Source organism: Bison bison, unplaced genomic scaffold, assembly GCF_000754665.1.
Source record: "Bison bison bison isolate TAMUID 2011002044 unplaced genomic scaffold, Bison_UMD1.0 scf7180017864505, whole genome shotgun sequence".
NCBI lineage: Eukaryota > Metazoa > Chordata > Mammalia > Artiodactyla > Bovidae > Bison > Bison bison.
Genome location: NW_011495062.1, coordinates 1,212,688 through 1,230,564, shown reverse-complemented (window position 1 = coordinate 1,230,564; position 17,877 = coordinate 1,212,688). Strand labels below are relative to the sequence as shown.

The window sequence follows — 17,877 nt, the reverse complement described above, 5'->3', positions numbered from 1 at the left end:
GCTAAGTCCTGGAGGCAGTACTCTGCGGTGCAGGGTCAGCAAATGCAAGCATGACACATACACTCCCCTATTCTGTACCCAAGGCAGACATCACTAATTGATTGTGGCATCCTTTCCTGCTGAGCCCAGCCCAGGTCTCAGAGTCCTCATCACCAGCCTTCCTGGAAGCCATTATCAATTTATCAGGATTGACAGGCTTGATAAAACCTAGTTTCCAGCCTAACTGTAATGGTTAAAAGCAAGAACTCTGGAATTGGACTGACCTGAATTCAAATCCCAACACTACCTCTTGCTTGCAGAGTATGACCTGGAGTACAGTTGTCCAAGTGCCCTAAATCTTAGTTTTCTCCGCTTTAAAATGACCAGTTCTCTCATCCTTTGGAAACCTAAATTCAGGCATTTCTTTCTCTGAGAAACCTCTGTTTGCATAAGACTGAGTGTAGCTGCCTCACTTAGACCTGCGAAAACACCCTCAACTTGCACTTCAAGATTTATGTGTATTTATTTTTGACTGCTCCAGGTCTTTCCTGCTCCGTGGGCTTTCTCTAGTTTCCGAGCAGGGTCTGCTCTCTAGTTGCAGTGTGCAGGCTTCTTCTCACTGTGGTGGCTTCTCTTGTCGCGGAGCGCCGGCTCTAGGCACATGGGCTCAGTAGTTGCGGTTCCTGGGCTCTAGAGTACTGGCTCAGTCGTTGTGGCACACGGGCTTAGTTGCTCCACAGTATATGGGGTCTTCCCAGATCAGGGGTCAAACCTGTGTTTCCTGCATTAGCAGGCAGATTCTTTACGCTAGACCACCAGGGGAGCCCTGAACATGCCCCGTCGTGTTTGCTGCCCTGGTGTCCTCCAGCCCACCCTGGCCTATACTGCCCTTTAGTGAGCTGTGCTAGATCCTCTTCCAGGTTACTGGAACTCTGTCATTCTCTTTCGACTTCCCATAACCAACATAGTAGCCCAGGAGGTCTGTCCTGGGATAATCACTTATGACAGTGGTTCTCAAACTTGAGCTTGTAGTGTATCAGAATTCCCTGGAGAGCTTGTTAAAATGCAGACTGAACAGCCCACCCCTAGAATTTCTGATTCAGTAGGTCAAGGGTGGGGCTTGAGAATTTGCATTTCTAACATGATCCTGAGTAATGCTCATGCTGCTGACTCTGGACCATTCTTTAAGAACCCCTGCCTCATGGAATAAAGGAGATTTTAAAAAACGATGAAATACTGTTGTCTAGGGAAGAAACTTAAGTTCTATTTATCAGCTTCCAGATTGGTGATGATCTCCATCTGAACCCTGCAAGCTGTATTCGCAACTGATTCTCATTAAAGTCAAGGAAATTTACACATAAGTATCAGATGTAAGACCTTGCTGAAGGATGAAAAAGCAGGGCTTCTAAATTTTGCTGATGGAGCTCACAATCTTCCCTCTTTCTCAGTTGACAACTAGTGAAACGACTTGATACTTTAATATCTCACAGTTAATGTCATACTTTTGCAGGAAACTTTATATTTTCAGGAGTATTCTCATCCATATTATCACATTTGGTTTTATAATAACTGTTTACAAGAGGAGAGATAGGGAATTAACATCTCTTTGAGTGACAAGGCAGAATAAGCCAGATCCAGAGTCCTCGATTCTTTGCCAGGTCTGTTTCCATGACATTGCATAATCTTTGGTGCAAGTGTAAGTTCTGTCTTTGAACTCCCTTCATGTACCAAACCTTAATTTATTTCAGTTTGTTACAGATGCTTGAGCTAGATGATATCACAAGGAGATCTACTGATCAGGAGGTTCTAAAGCATTTGGAGGTACGAATTCCATTGAGACCTTAGGAAAGCTTTGGACTCTTTTCTAAAACATTACCAATATATAAATATATGGTACAGTTTACATATAGTTTCAGGTTGTACAAGGACCTTTTAAAGTTGAGGGCCACCATGTTTCATGACTGTCGGAGGCACTGCTCCTAGAGAATTAAATGTGGTATTGTAATGTCCACCCACAAACCATGGAAGATGAACAGAGGCCAAATAGTCACTGTTTTGGTCAATTGGCTGGTTGTGGTTTTTAACAGATGAGTAAACTGAGTGGTTATTTTTCAGGTACCACAGTCAAACAAAGGCAGAACTAGAATGAAAACTAGGATTTCAGAAGGTGATGAGGTACTGTGGAGGAGGACTGGCTTCAGAGTCAGGGAAGATTTCAATTTCAGCTTATATTGGGTTGGCCAAAAAGGTCACTTGGGTTTTTCCATAAGCTCCCTGAGTGAACTTTTTGGCCAATCCAATATTATTTACAAGCTGTAAGACCTTACTTACCTTTGTCAAGGTTTCACGTCCCCATTTTACAAATAGGAATCAAAAAATCAAACAATGTTTAAAAACTGTATTCTGATAGAGTGTGTGCATGCTGTCACTTCAGTCGTATCTGACTCTTTACCCCGTGATCTGTAGCCCACCAGGCTCCTTTGTCTTTGGGATTCTCCAGGCAAGAATACCAGTGTGGGTTGCTGTGCCCTCCTCCAGGGGATCTTCCTGATCTGGGGATTGAACCCCTGTCTCTTGCATTGCAGGTGGATTCTTTACCACCGAACCACCGGGGAATCAGCCCCATTCTGATAGGGTGCTTTTAGCATAAGGATTAAATGAAACAAAATGTGTCAAATGCTAACATATGTTGTGGCATTCAGTAAGCATGAATTCCCGTCTCCAAGGCTGTTTTCTCAGCTCAAGTTCAAGTGTAACAATTGCATAAACTTTCCTTTCTTTCAGGACAGGTACATACTACCTCAGGTTGACCAGAGGCTGTATATCCTCAGGTCATCTGGGTCATATAAACCTATGTATGATGTCATTACTTATGACTGTGCTCAGGTGACCTGACATTCTTCTACATCCTTGTACCATTGACCCGTGTAGAATCTCAAGGATGTTTGTCCCCCATCTAACCATGGATGCAAAATGAGAAAAGAAAAAGTCTTAACAAAGGGGAAAAAAGCCTAGACTACTGTAGCGTCTATCTCTTCTAACATTTTTCAGTGCTTATTTCAGGATGTGCAAAATTCATTCTTCCCACTGCAAAGCAACTGCATTATACTTCCTAAACTACAGAGGATAATGATTTTCATGCTAATTTTTAATTCCATGTTTAAAGTTCAGCAAAATTTATAGGTCACTTCACTGTGTACTTTTTCTTGTGTCTTACACATTGGAAAACAGGATCCTTGTTTTAGCTTGTTATCATACCCTAGAATGCCAGAAAAGACAGAACCTATTGAGGTTTGATCTAACTCCCTTATATGAAAGGCAAGGGGTGGAGGCTGGGGGGGCAGGGGAATGTTGTCCTGAAGTCACACAGGTGACAGCTGTAGAATCTACACTTGAGTTTATGTTTCCTGAATCCAGATTCTTCATTCCACCATGGTTTTCCTGACCTGCCTCAGATGTTAAGATGCTTGAAAGGCCAAGAAATTGTATAATATTTTCCTACGCCTAATTTCCTCCTACTCTCACTTCTTTTTTCCTAAAAGAAATTTGATGGGCATTGGGATAAAAACACACATTCCTTTTTCCATTTTAAATAAGTGGATGGTCCTAGTTTTTCCTTTTGCTTTTATAAGGCTCGCATTACCTCACTCTGCCTCCGACCCTCCGTTACGTATGGGCAGCAGTTCGTTTTACTCCCCAGTACCATGGGCTCTGTCATTGCCTGAACACCTCTCCTGTCTCTCAATAAACACAGAGCCCATCTTCTTGGACATCTTGGAGTTCCTCTGTAGAGAAGCTCTTTCCCCAGGGAAAATGCCCTAATCAGCCTTTAGAAATGACTAGTATCTTTAGACTCTTCAACTCTAAATGACCAGTGTGATGGAATAAAATAACCAAAGTGTTCCAATGACTGGAGTACAAGGCTGAGTTTTGGGGTTCCCAATCTATCCCAAGACATTACTCTCGTTTTGTCTAATGACCCGAAGGTACCATGGCCCTAACCCCATGGAATCATGGAGGAAATAAGCAACTGCAATGAGACACTTCCTTTTATTAAACAGTTAAGAGGGAAAACAGCTTAAGCCAAACTCCTTTTCTGACCACAGTCTTTTCAAGCTATTAAGACCTGCCCTTGGCCTGAGTGAGGTCATAGCTGTGTGTTATCTAAGTCTGCACACAGAGACAGATGCTTGAACTTTATGAGGTCATTATTCTGAAATGCCTCCATAATTAGCATCGTCAGGAAATGGCATCTTCGAGAAAGTAGTAAACCGATCTATCTTGTAAGTAGCTAAATAATTTCACATATTTTGGAAACCTCCTAATAGGTTCTATGCATGTCCCAGCTTTCATAAAAAGAGCCAATTAAAGGATCACTTATACCAGCACACCCACTCTCCCGTAATCCTAGGCATAAGGACCAAGTCCCATCTTTTCACATTTCTGTTTGGGCAGCCTTTGGAAAAGACTAGGTGGTTAGACATAGAGCTGGTATCACTCTTCTAGATGAAAAGATGTCTAATGACACATCACTCTTCTCCAGAAAGAATAAGAGACGGCAGCCCACATTCCCAGGGGATCATTTCCTGAGAACAAAATGGCAGTCACTGTGCCTCAGCTGTGTGTTTACTGGAAAAGACACACGCATTGGGCTCCTATGTTGGGCTCTTCATTTTGACATTCAGCTCTTTAAAACAAGAATGGAGCATGGTTTCACCAGCTCTCTTACTTTCTGAGCATTTGATTCCTCAGTTCAGAGGAGTCTCTCTCTCTCAGCATGAGATACCTGTAGCCTTTTTTGCCGACGCCTCGAGTCATCTTTATACCTGAGGGCAGGACATTTCTTCACGTCTCTTCATTTCCTCAGAAGGGCACTTCTGCATAAAATGCCTACTCTCCCAATTTTGCCTAATAATAATGCTGGAAGACAAGTAGCAACAGCAGCAGCAGTGACCATGACAAACATTTGAACACTTACAAAGGACAGAGCGCTCAGATGAGTTCCTAATGTACTGCTTCATTTTGACTTCCCAGCAGTAATTTTTGTCATCTCAACCGTATAGATGTAAAAATTGGGGCTCATAGAGGATAACTTTCCTAGGTTAACATAGTCCAAACCTCCAGACAGGAATCTTAATAACCACTTTACCCCCAACTCTACTTTAAATCATTTTTTTTCTAAATGATATTTATATTCTTAAAACAGTACTTCTCTCCATATGAACTGCAACCTGGGGGTGGGGCAAGAGGAACAGAGCGTTGCTGTGGGAACTGAAGCCCTAAGCTTTACCCAGTGGTATCTAGCAATGCCTTACAAAGTCCACTGGATCCAGGGATCTTCCCTCAGGGAAACTGAGAAATGTCCCATGACTAATTCTATCAGGAGGCAGATCCAGGAATACATAAGTTTCTTTCTTATTTCTTCCCCTCCTTTCCCTTCCCTAATTTCCTTTCCTTTCCTTCTTCTTCCCCCCCTTCATTGATTGCTTGCTTCCTTCCATCCATCCATCCATCCATCTATCCATCCATCCATCCTTCCTTCAGTTTTTTGCTTTGGGATCTCTGTAAAATGTAATGGCAAATGAAGATATGTTTTATCAGGTTCTAAAAAAGTTCCAAGGAATATTGTTTGTCCTACCATAGGGTTTCCACTGAGGTCAAACCCAAGAACTGTGTCCTCAGTAGAAAGGAAGAACTCTTCAGGAAGCTTAACAGTCTCCTCGGCTACTGAAGGGCCACCTCTTCTGTTGATTGCTGTCAAATACCTAACATCAGTGTCTCTGTTCTCTTTTTTCAGACTGTTTTATAGTATCAAGTACAAATTCCACATAAGTCTTTTCAGTCATTCCGTAGTTTCTTTTCTGGGTGTGTTCCTTTGTTTCAGGCACTTGACACCATCATCTGTGAATTCTTTAATAACATCTTTTGTGGCCATGAACATCTCTTCAGTAGCAAGCTGATGAATACTTTGAAACTTTTGGAGACATTCCTCCAAAGTTCTTTTCTTTCCCTTGTTAATCATAGTCATCTAGTCATGGATTTTAAGACCTGGTTTATTGTGTACTAATTTCCTCATGGCATTAGAACTAATGGATCCACTCAGATGAAAATGAAGTTCCATTTTAGGTAATTCCAAGGGAAAGATTGTCTTCCAGGGCTGTTGTTTGTCTTCCGCCTCCATCATGACTTAGCAGGATGGTCTTTCTCACAACACTGTTATTCTTGGTATAAAGAGTATGATGTATTGGTTTGGCCAAAATGTTCATCCTGGTTTTTTTTTTTATAAGATGTTATGGAAAAATCTGAGCAAACTTTTTGGCCAATCCAGTATTTCAGTTCAATAAGTTTTGTGGTCTTGAATTTCCTTCAGATTGCTTTACTTCCATTCATTTTGATAAGATTAAGTGTATCAGACCATCTGACCTTCTTGCTGAGAAATCTGTATGCAGGTCAGGAAGCAACAGTTAGAACTGGACATGGAACAACAGACTGGTTCCAAATTGGGAAAGAAGTATGTCAAGGCTGTATATTGTCACCCTGCTTATTTAACTTATATGCAGAGTACATCATGAGAAATGCTGGGCTGGAGGAAGTACAAGCTGGAATCAAGATTGCCAGGAGAAGTATCAATAACCTCAGATATGCAGATGACACCACCCTTATGGCAGAAAGTGAAGAGCCTCTTGATGAAAGTGAAAGAGGAGAGTGAAAAAGTTGACTTAAAAGTCAACATTCAGAAAACTAAGATCATGGCATCTGGTCCCATCACTTCATAGCAAATAGATGGGGAAACAATGGAAACAGTGAGAGACTTTATTTTTTTGGGCCCCAAAATCATTGCAGATGTTAGTGACTGCAGCCATGAAATTAAAAGACCCTTGCTCCTTGGAAGAAAAGCTATGACAACATGTACAACCTAGACAGCATACTAAAAAGCAGAGAGACATTACTTTGCCAATAAAGGTCCATCTAGTCAGAGCTATTGTTTTTCCAGTAGCCGTGTATGGATGTGAGAGATGGACTATAAAGAAAGCTGAGCACTGAAGAATTGATGCTTTTGAACTGTGGTGCTGGAGAAGACTCTTGAGAGTCCCTTGTACTGCAAGGAGATCCAACCAGTCCATCCTAAAGGAAATCAGTCCTGAATATTCATTGGAAGGACTGATGTTGAAGCTGAGACGCCAAGACTTTGGCCACCTGATGCAAAGAACTAACTCATTGGAAAAGACCCTGGTGCTAGGAAAGATTGAAGGCAGGAGGAGAAGGGGATGACAGAGGATGAGATGGCTGGATGATATCACCAACTCAATGAACATGAGTCTGAGTAAACTCTGGGAGTTGGTGATGGACAGGGAGGTCTGGTGTGCTGCAGTCCATGGGGTTGCAAGGAGTTGGACATGACTGAGTGACTGAACTGAACTGCAGTGTACATGCAGCTCTGGGCTCAGCTTCATCACCATGATAGACTTCCACTCTTGATTCTCTCCTGATCTTGACCTTGTGGCCCCCAGCATAGGGCAGGGGTAGTACTGAGCACCAGTGACAGCAGCGCCCTAGCATGAGTTCCCAGGTCACGAACAGGTACATGCAGAATGTCTTCACCATGTTGACATTGCCAGGACCACATTGCACACCACTCATCTGCTGAGGTCACTAGGTCCACACATGTGCAGTGCAGCACTGCGTGAGCATCTCACCCAACTTCTCAGCAGTTCTTTACTTGGAGTTTTAATTAGCACCCTAAAATGTATTCCTTCCTTTGAATTCTGTGATAGTTTGGTTGGATCCATATGTGGCACTTTCTACCCAAAATTCATTTATTCTGTAAATATTTAGGAAATGATACACTATAGGTCAGGCACTGTACTAGCCCTGAAAGGATAAAACACTTTGCTGGAAGAACTCAAAGAATAGTAGGTGGGGAACACATGAGATTAGAATGTGGGATGAGAAGCATTAAAATGAGGGGTCATGAAGGAGGGCAGAGCTAACCTGATCTTACAGTGTTTGAGAAGGCTACCAGGAAGGGGAGTCACTGAATCTGTCCTACACAACAAATAGGGTTGTGGCAGGGGAAGAATGGAGTATCTCAGATCCAGGTCAGCAGCATATGTAGGCCTGGAGAGGCTGAGTGGTGTTTCTTGTGCTGTCTCTGTCTCTGCCCCCACCTTCTAATGCTGCAAACACTGGTACTCCCAACATGCCTCTCACCCATAGGTGGTGACCTGGAAATAATGGGATAAATGCATTTGGCATAGTTGATACCAGAGCCAAATGGAGCTGAGTTCAAATCCTGGTGCCACAAGTTCCTTGCTTTGTGATTGTGATCAAGGAATTGGCATCTCTAAACCTCAGTGTCTACATCTACAAATGGAGTCTAGTACTAATGCCATTATCCTAAGGGTGTTAGAAGTATTAAAATGACATAATATGTAAAGGGACATAGTACAGCATATAGACAAAGCACACCCCCAAGATGGTGACTTTTACTCATAGTGGTGGTGGTTATGAGGTCCACCTAGATTAGGACATCTCCGTGGAAAGGAATCTGACTTATTTTTCTTTGTGAGCCTTACTGTGCCTTGACTGCATAAACTTAATAACAGGTGCTCAGTGAGGACACGCTGATGGATTTGTGGATGTACCTTTTCCATTAACTCATTAAATAAATATTACTGAGCACTTACTATGTGCCAGGCGATGCTCCGCATGCTGTGGCTGTAGCAGCGAACAAGGCACTCAGCTGGAGCTTTCATCCTAAATAGAATTCTGACCAGCACTCTCATAAAATTGATGGTTGCTTATACTTCATAAACACGTTTGAAAAATATGAGAATCGTTGGTGATAATAACTATAAATCCACTTCATGTTTCTAGAGAATGTAATTCCTTATCCTAAGTCCTCTTCAATAGTTCAGTGTTTCTCTACCTGCCACTAGGTCCTGCTTGAATCTAAAAGGATGATTTCCATTTCACTCCACAATCTACAACACAAGGTCCCTCCCATAGTCATTACCAGCAACAGACCAATTTGTTAATTTCTTCTTTCTCTTTTTATTGCATTCTGCTAGCTCTTGAGAGGAGAAGGCAATGGCAACCCACTCCAGTACTCTTGCCTGGAAAATCCCATGGACGGAGGAGCCTGGTGGGCTGCAGTCCATGGGGTCACTAAGAGTCAGACACGACTCAGTGACTTCACTTTCACTTTTCACTTTCATGCATTAGAGAAGGAAATGGCAATCCACTCCTGTGTTCTTGCCTGGAGAATCCCAGGGACGGGGGAGCCTGGTGGGCTGCCATCTATGGGGTCGCACAGAGTCGGACACGACTGAAACGACTTAGCAGCAGTTCTTGAGAAGCCCTCTGTTTGCATAGAAAGAGGAGTGGATTATCAATCAAGCAATTTAAGTTTTAACCTCAGTTTTGCTGCTAATCAATTTGGATAAATTTTTCATTTACTCTTTCAATGAATATTAATGGAACACTTCATAAAGACACAGCATGGCCTGGATAAGTGTTCAGGCTTTGGAGTCAGAATTGCCTGGATTAGAAACTAGCTCTGTTACTTTCTAGCTGTGTAATAATGGGTGGGTGACTTTACCACTCAGTCTTGTTACCTGCAAAATGGGGATAATAATCATATCCTCCTCATAGGATAGTTGTAAGTATTAACTGAGTTAATACATATAAAAGTCTTAGACCAATGTTTCTGAAACTTGCAAGGTCCCAGTAAATGTTAGACACTATTACTTTCATGTTTTTAATAAAGCAGTTAAGTGACTGATCTGAGACATATTTGATCACATTTAGATGTTACACCATGTATACATTCAACAAAAGAAACAGAATGAATAGGTTTTAATTAAGATAACAAAATAAACCGTATATTCTTTTGCTGTCTAGCAAAACATAGATAATCACAAGTAAATGTTTTAATAAGCAATAGTTATTCATTTGATAGGAATATGAATAGCTCAGCCATAATCCTTACTGTAAAAATTCACTGGGTTTTTTAAATGTTTTTTTTAAATTTTGGTAAAAGTCATATAATATAAAACATACGATTTTAACAATATTTAACTGTATATCTCAGTGGCACTAAATACACTCACGCTGCTGTGCAACTCTCACCATCATTCATCTCCCAAATTTTTCACCTTCCTCAACTGAAACTCTGTCCCTGTTAGTCACCAAGTCCTCATCGCTCCCCTCACCCCTGACCCCTGACATCTGCCAGTAAGTATACTTTCTGACTCTATGAATAATTTGACTGTTCTAGGCACCTTCTAAAAGTGGAATCAAGCAGTATTTGTCTGCACCTACTGTATGTTGGAATGCACTTTTAAGTGCATTTAATTATCGAATGCACTTTTAAGTTTCTTGTTACGATCTGTTGTTACTGTCAAGTGCTAGGCACTGTATATGGCACTGAAGAAGTAGAGTGGGGAAGGGACAAGACATGGTGTTTAGCCCCAGAGATCTTGCTTTCTAATAGGTGAAGAGACATTAAACAACTAAATACATAGTTATAAATTTGATGAGTGCCAGGAAGGAAATGAACAGGGAACAGTGTGTGGTCTGAGTACCATTTGAGTTGAGACTTAAGGAATAAATAGAATGTAGAGTGGTGAAGAAGAGGTGTGTGCTCAGGTGTGAAAGACTGTCCAGGAAGAAAGAAAAGTATGTGAAAAGGCCCTGAGGCAGGAACTGAAGGATCTGTGTGGTTACTGTGTGGAGACGGAGGGAGAGAAGTGGCTGATGCAGTATGGAGGGCCCGAGCCTGCAGTGCTGGGTGATGCCTGTCGAGCTTGAAAATTTTCCTAAAGGCAAAGAAAAACCACTGATGGCACATGGATTCCCTTCCAGCACACAGATTTCTCAAAACTAGTGAGAGGATTGTATAAGAAAGCTTCTCAAGCCTCTTTGACATTGAAGAATATGAGATTTTATAATTACTGCTAAAAAAAGAGGCAGTTTCTGGGAAAAGTAGAAAGTAAAGAAGTGGGGAGGGAGGGGAGGGAAGAAGAAGACGGGGAGATAAGAAAAGAGCAAGTGACTAAAACTTCAGTGGAGACATGAAGTCTAGAAATGAACTGTTGAATATTCACCGCCGGTACAGACTCAGTACCTATTACATCTATGTGTGTGTAGGTGTGTTTGACTTATGCATGTATTTGTATAAGTTCACTGATTTGGCAGGAAACCAAACCAAGGGAGTCTTTCTGTGGAAGACAAGTAAGACTAATGAGCTGGAAATGCTGGGGAGTGGGAAAATGCTGTGTCAATCTTTTTGGTTAAATGCAAGATTGCTGGATCTACAGAAGCATCTGAAACAGCTCCGGGTGTTCAGGAATTGAAATGCTGGCCGCCGCACGGTTCAGCAGCTCCTTTCAGGAGCTGCTCAGTGGAAATCAAACAGAATTGCATTAGGAGAGGAGTGGGTGAGAGAAGGGACTCTCTGGAACTGAAAATTTTATTGGAAAAGAGGAAAAGAAAAAGGAGTTTAGTCCAAAAGAAGGACTGGCTCCAAGAATTTGTAATTTGTTCCAGCCTTCAGGAGCCCAGAGGAGCTTGAACACTTTTGCCTTGATATTCAGACCTGCTGGTAAAAAGAGGCATGACAAGCAGGGAAAATAAATAAGTGTTCTCTGAGCCCAAATTTTTCATTCCCAGCTGAGTAGGGGCAATATTTAAGGAGTTTTGAAGGGGAAACACACCAGTTCAACTCTGCAAATGCTTTATAATATTAATAATACCACCTCTGACTCTCAGCACTTGCCGTTAACTTGGGCTTCTATGGTTGGGTGTCTCATGCTTCTTGTAGCAAATGCTAGGAAGAATACTGATTTGAAGTACCTCAGCGCAATGGGAAGGCAAAGGAGCCCCATCTGGTTGATGAAAAATTCTTTTCCTGTAGGGAACTATCCACTAGCAATACGTCTTATTCTCTTAACTACTTCCTGGTTTGCCAGTGGTTCAATTAGCATATGCCTCATTTAATAACAGCAGCTGTCACTTAATGGATATTTACAATATGTTTTAGGTAACAAAAGCGCATTATCTTACTGAATCTTCATAATGTGTTATAAGACAGATTCTTGCATTCCCATTTTATGCATGAGGAAACAGGGGCTCAGAGAGGTTAAGGAATGTTGCTAGGATTGATACGCAGATCTGATTCTAAGCCATGTTTCTTCTGAGCCCATATTTTCATAAATGTAAAGTGGAAGTGGTTAATAACAAGGCCTTTAAATTATCATGGTCCCAAAGCTCCCTGAGCAAGACTGCAGATTCAGCAAGTTCATTGGTACTTCTGTTACATATGCTTTTCTCACCATGGAACCATCTCTCCCCATCCATTCTCAGTGTGCCAATGCAGTCATTTTTTCCTATCAGATCTTGTTCTGGGATCCTTCATCCCCACTAAGGGGACAGTAGATAATAGAAATCAACAGATAGTAATTCTTTACTTTCCTGCAGCTGGCATTCAGGGGCTTACACTCTCCCATTTCAGATCATCCCAAGGTCATTTAGAGGCAGATAAGATGTGCATTCTCCCAGGTTGCAAATGAGAAACTAGGACTCCTATGGAGAAAGTGAGTCAGCCAAGGCCACACAATGAGTTAAAAGCAGCATCATGACGACAGGCTCCCATTTGCGAAGTCCTGGTCTGTCACCTTTTCCAGCAAGGCACACGGCTGCAGTGAGCTGCAGACTCAGGGGCCAGGCAGGAAGCATAAAGGAACAAATGGGCAGGCGAGAGAACATTTTTCATCCTGCCAGTGGTCACTCAGCTTTAGCCAGAATTTTTCAAATGAGAAACAGGTCCAGATCTTTCCATTAAAAAAAAATTCTCCATAGATTATTTTTCTTTCTTTCTTTCTTTCTTTCAGCCACAGCATGACATGCAGGATCTTAGTTCCCCAACCAGGGATCAAGCCCAGGTCCCCTGCAGTGGGAGCGTGGAGTTTTAACCATGGGACTGTCAGGGAAGTCCCTCATTTTTTTAAAGAAAAGCTTTAAAGAGAATCTGGATTTTAATGTTCACTGTCATGATTTTGTACAAGCTGCCTCAAAGTTGATTTTAAATCTTTGTGAAAGCTGACTATCACACATCCATAAGCTAGAGTAACCAATAGGCAGTTTTCCACGTCTGCCTCACACTGAAGACATGAGAGTTTCAATATGGATGCAGAGATATCTGGCTAACAGACCTTTTCGCCATGGGAATCCCCATTCCACGGGAGATCCAAATCTCAATCAACAAACCCTGAGAACAGTGAAGATTTTGGTCAAGCAGAAACACTCCCAGGAAGGAGAAGATTATACCTGCAGTGTGATAGTCAACTTGTTCAGTCACCAAGTTGTCTGACGCTTTGTGACTCAATAGACTACAGCACACCAATAGACGACTATGGCACACCAGGCCTCCCTGTCTCTCACCATCTCCTTAAACTCATGTCCATTGAGTCATGTCCATGTCCATTGGATGCCATCCAACCATCTCATCCCCTGTCACCCTCTTCTTCTCTGCCTGCAATCATTCCCAGCATCAGGGTCTTTTCCAATGAGTCAGCTCTTCACGTCAGGTGGCCAAAGTATTGGAATTTCAGCTTCAGCATCAGTCCTACCAATGAGTATTCAGGGTTGATTTCCTTTAGGACTGACTGGTTTGATTTCCTTTCAGTCCAAGGGACTCTCAAGAGTCTTCTCTAGCACCAGTTTGAAAGCATCAATTCTTTGGCACTCTGCCTTCTTTATGTTCCAGCTCACATCTGTACATGACTACTGGAAAGACCATAGTCTTGTCTATATAGACCTTTGTTGGGAAAGTGATGTCTTTGCTTTTTAATACACTGTCTAGGTTTGTCATAACTTTCCTTCCAAGAAGCAAGCATCTTCTAATTTCATGGCTGCAGTTAACATCTGCAGTGATTTTTAGAGCTCAAGAAGAAGAAATCGGTCACTTCTTTCACTTTTTCCCTTCTGTTTGCCATGAGTGATAGGACTGGGTGCCAGGATCTTAGTTTTTTTTAATATTGTTTGAAGCCCAGCTTTTTCACTCTCTTCTTTCACCCTTATCGAGAGGCTCTTTAGTTCCTCTTTGCTTTCTGCCATTAGACTGGTATCATCTGCATATCTGAGGCTATTGATATTTCTCCTGGTAGTCAACTAGCTCGGGAGAAAAAAAGAAAAAGTGTAGCATTTCCCAATTTTCATAATGTAAATATTCCCACCATAGCCAATAGCTACTATTAGTTGAGCAACCAGTTTGCAAAATTCATGAACATTTAATAGTTGGCTCCAGATATTTAATAATTGGTATACCAGAGTCCAGTGGTTCACTGGTGAGGTTTTTTTAAAAAATTAATTTATTTTAATTGGAGGCTAATTACTTTACAATATTTTAGTGGTTTTTGCCATACATTGACATGAATCAGCCGTGGATGTACATGTGTCCCCCATCCTGAAGCCACCCTCCCCACCCCATCCCTCAGGGCTGTCCCAGTACACCAGCTTTGAGTGCTGAACATGCACTGAATGTGGACTGGTGATCTATTTCACATATGGTAATATACATGTTTCAGTGCTATTCTCTCAAATCATCCCAGCCCCATTTTCTCCCAGAGTCCAAAAGTCTGTTCTTTAGATCTGTGTCGTTTTTGCTGCCTTGCATAGAGGGTCATCGTTACCATCATTCTAAATTTCATATATATGCATTAATATACTGTATTGGTGTTTTTCTTTCTGACTTATTTCACTCTGTATAATAGGCTCGTTTCACCCACCTCATTAGAATTGATTCAAATGTGTTCTTTTTAATAGCTGAGTAATATTCCATTGTGTATACGTACCACAGCTTTCTTATCCATTCATCTGCTGATGAACATCTAGATTGCTTCCATGTCCTAGCTATTGTAAACAGTACTGTGATGAACATTGGGGTACGTGTGTCTCTTTCAATTCTGGTTTTCTTGGTGTGTATGCCCAGCAGTGGGATTGCTGAGCCATATGGCAGCTCTATTTCCAGTTTTCTAAGGAATCTCCACACTGTTCTCCATAGTGGCTGTACTAGTTTGCATTCCTACCAACAGTGTAAGAGGTTTCCCTTTTCTCCACACCCTCTCCAGCATTTATTGTTTGTAAACTTTTTGATGGCAGCCATTCTAACTGGCGTGAGATGGTACCTCATTGTGGTTTTGATTTGCATTTCTCTGATAATGAGTGATGTTAAGCATCTTTTCATGTGTTTGTTAGCCATCTGTATGTCTTCTTTGGAGAAATGTCTGTTTAGTTCTTTGGCCCATTTTTTGATTGGGTTGTTTATTTTTCTGGTATTGAGTTGCATGAGCTGCTTGTATATTTTTGAGATTAATTCTTTGTCAGTCGCTTCATTTGCTATTATTTTCTCCCACTTTGAAGGCTGTCCTTTCACCTTGCTTATGGTTTCCTTCATTATGCAAAAGCTTTTAAGTTTAATTAGGTCCCATTTGTTTATTTTTCCTTTTTTTCCATTACTCTGGGAGGTGGGTCTTACAGGATCCTGCTGTGATTTATGTCAGAGTGTTTTGCCTATGTTTTCCCCAGGAGTTTTATAGTTTCTGGTCTTACATTTAGATATTTAATCCATTTTGAGTTTATTTTTGTGTATGGTGTTCGAAAGTGTTCTAGTTTCATTCTTTTACAGGTGGTTGACTGGTTTTCCCAGCACCACTTGTTAAAGAGATTGTCCTTTCTCCATTGTATATCCTTGCCTCCTTTGTCAAAGATAAGGTGTCCATAGGTGCGTGGATTTATCTGTGGGCTTTCTATTTTGTTCCATTGATCTGTATTTCTGTTTTTGTGCCAGTACCATACTGTCTTGATGACTGTAGCTTTGTAGTATAGTCTGAAGTCAGGCAGGTTGATTCCTCCAGGTCCGTTCTTCTTTCTCAAGATTTCTTTGGCTATTTGAGGTTTTTTTGTATTTCCATACAAATTATGAAAATATTTGTTCTAGTTCTGTGAAAAATACTATTGGTAGCTTGGTAGGGATTGCATTGACTCTATAGATTGCTTTGGGTAGTATACTTATTTTCACTTTATTGATTCTTCCATGAACATGGTATATTTCTCCATCTATTTGTGTCATCTCTGATTTCTTTCATCAATTTTTTTATAGTTTTCTATATATAGGTCTTTTGTTTCTTTAGGTAGATTTATTCCTATTTTATTCTTTGCATTGCAATGGTGAATGGAATTGTTTCCTTAATTTCTCTTTCTGTTTTCTCACTGTTAGTGTATAGGGATGCAAGGGATTTCTGTGTGTTAATTTTATATCCTGCAACTTTTCTATATTCATTGATTATCTCCAGTAATTTTCTGGTGGTGTCTTTAGGGTTTTCTATGTAGAGGATCATGTCATCTTTAAACAGTGAGAGTTTTACTTGTTCTTTTCCAATCTGGATTCCTTTTATTTCTTTTTCTTCTCTGATTGCTGTGGCTAAAAATTCAAAAACTGTGTTGAATAGTAGTGGTGAGAGTGGGCACCCTTGTCTTGTTCCTGACTTTAGGGGAAATGCTTTCAGTTTTTCACCATTGAGGATAATGTTTGCTGTGGGTTTATCATATATGGCTTTTATTATGTTGAGGTATGTTCCTTCTATGCCTGCTTTCTGGAGTTTTTTTTTTATCATAAATGGATGTTCAATTTTGTCAAAGTTTTCTCTGCATCTATTGAGATAATCATATGGTTTTTATCTTTCAATTTGTTAATGTGGTGTATCACATTGACTGATTTGCGAATATTGAAGAATCCTTGCATCCCTGGGACAAAGCCCACTTGGTCATGATGTATGATCTTTTTAATATATTGTTGGATTCTGTTTGCTAGAATTTTGTTGAGGATTTTTGCATTTATGTTCATCAGTAAAATTCAGCTTCCTATGCCCATTCCAGATCTACTAAATCAGACTTTCTATGTTTGGATCCTAGGAAGTAGTGTTTTCAAAGAGCCTTCTGAAAAGAGCAGCAAGATGTGGGAATCCCCAGTGCAATCCCTACATTCAGCTAGTAAAGAAACCATTCTAACATTCAGCCTGTTTATAATGGGTAAATAAAAGATTATAGAACAGAGGCGAGAAGTCCATGGCTCTGAGAGCCACAAGATAAACATGTTAGATATTGTTAAGTAATGATTATAATAACAAAACAAATTTAATTGCAAATAGCATTTTCTTTAGATCAGTCACTATTCTAGGTACTTTACCTGCATTATTTTTTTTAACCCTCTCTCTGTGAGCTAAGTATCACTAGTATTTATATTTTATGTATGGGAAAATGACAATACAGAGAAATTAAATAACATGCCTGAGATCACATTGCTGGTATACTGCATAGCTGGGATTGGAATCCAGGCAGCCTGGTTCTGGAAACTGCACACTCAACCACAATTAGGGAAAGTAACTTCTTCCTGAAAGTATAGATTATTTTGCATAGAACAGCCGTACACAGAAATTTTTCATTGAATTAGACTGAGCAAAGGACAGGAGTTCATTTTTTAGAAAAGGTCACACCCTTCTGTCTTTCCCAGGGTATCTGAAAATCTTTGTAGGCTTTTATTCCATTTTATTGACCCTTTGGCAAAGTCTACTGTGAATCCACTAAGTCCTTGAACAGATTTCCTGGTTACTGACAGGAAGAGTTGAGTCTTCTATCTTATTTGTGTGTGTGTGAGTGGTTTTGTTTTCACTCAACGTGGCATCCTAGTGGCATTAATACTCCTTCTACTGACTCTGGAAGTGGACTCCACACCCTGTGGGAGCTATACACCATCTGTTTCCAAGTCATCCTGCCTTCAGCCTTTCATTCAGCACTGTCCTGGTCTCACACCATGACTGAGGCTAGAAACCAGCAGAT

The 17,877-nt window shown here is 40.9% G+C and overlaps 1 protein-coding gene and 1 pseudogene across 3 annotated transcripts in view; both read right to left on the bottom strand.

Moving 5' to 3' along the window:
* Positions 1 to 17,877, bottom strand: part of GRIA1 (glutamate receptor, ionotropic, AMPA 1) — a 349,138-nt gene that overhangs the window by 180,198 nt on the left and 151,063 nt on the right. The window lies entirely within an intron of this gene.
* Positions 5,259 to 6,163, bottom strand: LOC104980610 (annotated as a pseudogene).